The sequence below is a fragment of the Alosa pseudoharengus genome, unplaced genomic scaffold (assembly GCF_046254945.1).
Source record: "Alosa pseudoharengus isolate Yale_2024_CS ecotype anadromous, Long Island Sound unplaced genomic scaffold, YU_APseudo_1.1 YU_APseudo_1.1_scf_21, whole genome shotgun sequence".
NCBI lineage: Eukaryota > Metazoa > Chordata > Actinopteri > Clupeiformes > Clupeidae > Alosa > Alosa pseudoharengus.
In genome coordinates this window covers 9645601-9648100 of record NW_027468674.1, presented here as the reverse complement: position 1 = coordinate 9648100, position 2500 = coordinate 9645601, and the positions used below count along the sequence as shown (strand labels likewise).

At 47.4% G+C, this 2500-nt stretch overlaps 1 protein-coding gene across 1 annotated transcript in view; it reads left to right on the top strand.

Annotated features, from left to right (window-relative positions):
- Positions 1-2500, top strand: part of tanc2b (tetratricopeptide repeat, ankyrin repeat and coiled-coil containing 2b) — a 177353-nt gene that overhangs the window by 126827 nt on the left and 48026 nt on the right. The window lies entirely within an intron of this gene.

Genomic DNA, 2500 nt, shown 5'->3' with positions numbered 1-2500 from the left:
CTCTCACTCCTTCTCCCTCTATATCTTTCTTTCTCTATTTCTCTCTATCTCTTTGCCTTTTCTCTCTCTCTCTCTTTCTCTCCCTCCATCTCTCGGTCTCCCTTTAAATCTCTGGTTGTTCTCCATCTTAATCTCTCTCTTTCTCTCCCTCCTTCTCTCTTCTCTGTTCTCTCGTTTTCTCCCACTGCCATCACCGGTGTTGTTTTTTTCTCCCTCCTTCTTGGCTTTCTTCCTCTCTGTGATAATCTTGCTTCTGTTCTACTTTCTTCTTCCTTTTTTATCCTTTCTTTCTGCTTCTCTCATTTCATCCTGGTTCTTCTATCTTTTCATCCTGCCTCTTTTATCCTTTCTTCCTGCACTCCTCTCTCTCATCCTTTGGAACCGCTACAGGAAACAACAGCAACACACACACACATACACACACACACACACACACACACACACACACACACACACACACACAAAGTTCTCTGAGTGCTGTGCTTGAGTGTGTGTTTAAACATCTTTATGGAGCTGAAGAAGAAAGACGCCATAATGATTGATTCTGCTCTGTTTGTTATCTTCTGCCTTCATCAACAGTAAAGAGAGAGGGAAGCTCTCTCTCTCTCCATCTCATTCTCTCTCTCTCTTTTTCACTCCACCCCTCCTCTCTCTCTCTCCATCTCATTCTCTCTGTTTTTCACTCCACCCCTCCTCTCTCTCTCCATCTCATTCTCTCTCTTTTTTTCACTCCACCCCTCCTCTCTCTCTCTCCATCTCATTCTCTCTCTCTCTTTTTCACTCCACCCCTCCTCTCTCTCTCTCCATCTCATTCTCTCTCTTTTTCACTCCACCCCTCCTCTCTCTCTCCATCTCATTCTCTCTCTCTCTTTTTCACTCCACCCCTCCTCTCTCTCTCCTCTTCCTCCCACCATCCCTACGTCTCTCTCTGTCTGTCCTCTCTCTCTTTTTATCTCTCTCTTTCTTTCCTTTCTTTCTCTCTCTTCCTCCTCTCTCTCCATCCATCCCTCTCCCTCTCTCCCTCTCTCCTTTTCTTTCTGTCTCCCTCCCTCCCTCTCCCTCTCTCTCTCCCTCCCTGAGCAGTGTGCTTCATACCGTAGAGAGATAACTGCCAACTGTGTGCCGCACCACCGCAGGCTCCTGATTGTACAATTGTCTGAGCAATCACGAGCTGTTGTGTGGAGCCAACAGAGAGACGAGAGCGAGAAGGAGGGGAGACGAGACGTGAGCGAGGCGGGATGAGCTGCCTCTGGAGAGCTATGGCTCTCTCTCTGCGTCTCCTACCTGTCTCTGTATCTAATGAGACATTTATTAGGCAGGTGATATATCGCCAGGTGTCAGTGGCTCATACACCTGAAGTGGGCACAGAAAGTTAGTACATCTGGCCCATAATGTAGATGCAGACCTCAGTCGACGGAAATGTATCCCGCTATATATCTCATTACTAATACAGCACTGGTCATATCCACACCACTCTCCTGATCTCACAGAGGTCACATCCACCACTCTCCTGATCTTACAGAGGTCACATCCACCACTCTCCTGATCTTACAGAGGTCATATCGATGCTGACCCCTGCGACCTCTCTTAGAGGTGACGTATCGATCACGTACTGTCTGCAGCAGACTCTCTGCTCCATCTTTGTGCTGCTGTGTTAGATTGAAGAGATTGGCAACTATAAATAGCTGTGTGGAAATCAGCACTGTGCTACAGTACATTTGGATCTCAGTTCCCACGGTAACCCAGGTGGCATTCCTACATTCCTGCGCCGCTACCAGTCCCATCACACAGCGTTTCCATACCTGTGGTCTTTTTTCTGATCCCAGCCCATCCATTCACTTCCTGTCTCTCTCTCACTCACTCACTTCCCCTCTCTCTCTCCATTCACTTCCTGTCTCTCTCTCACTCACTCACTTCCCCTCTCTCTCTCCATTCACTTCCTGTCTCTCTCTCTCTCTCACTTCCCCTCTCTCTCTCCATTCACTTCCTGTCTCTCTCTCTCTCACTTCCCCTCTCTCTTTCCATTCACTTCCTGTCTCTCTCTCACTCACTCCCCCTCTCTTTCTCCATTCACTTCCTGTCTCTCTCTCTCTCTCACTCACTTCCTGTCTCTCTCCATTCACTTCCTGTTCTCTCTCTCTCACTCACTTCCCCTCTCTCTCTCCATTCACTTCCTGTCTCTCTCCACTGTCCTATCGACACAAAGGCAGAAAGCCTAAGAATATATAGTTAAATAAAAGGAAACATTACATTGCAATACATTATTCGAAACAAGAATCTTTTTTTTTTTACGAGTTTCGATGTCCAGACTAGATTCTGACGGATAGAATTTCACTGCTGTCCAAATCGATTTATATGGAATATGGCCAAGTGTGACTCCGAGGCTGTATTGGGTCGGTGTAACAGTAGATCTCTGGGACAGGAGTCCTATGAGACTCGTCCTCCCCTCTCCACATCCCAGTCCACTCTGTTTGAAAGGCATAGCTACAGGGCGATGCAC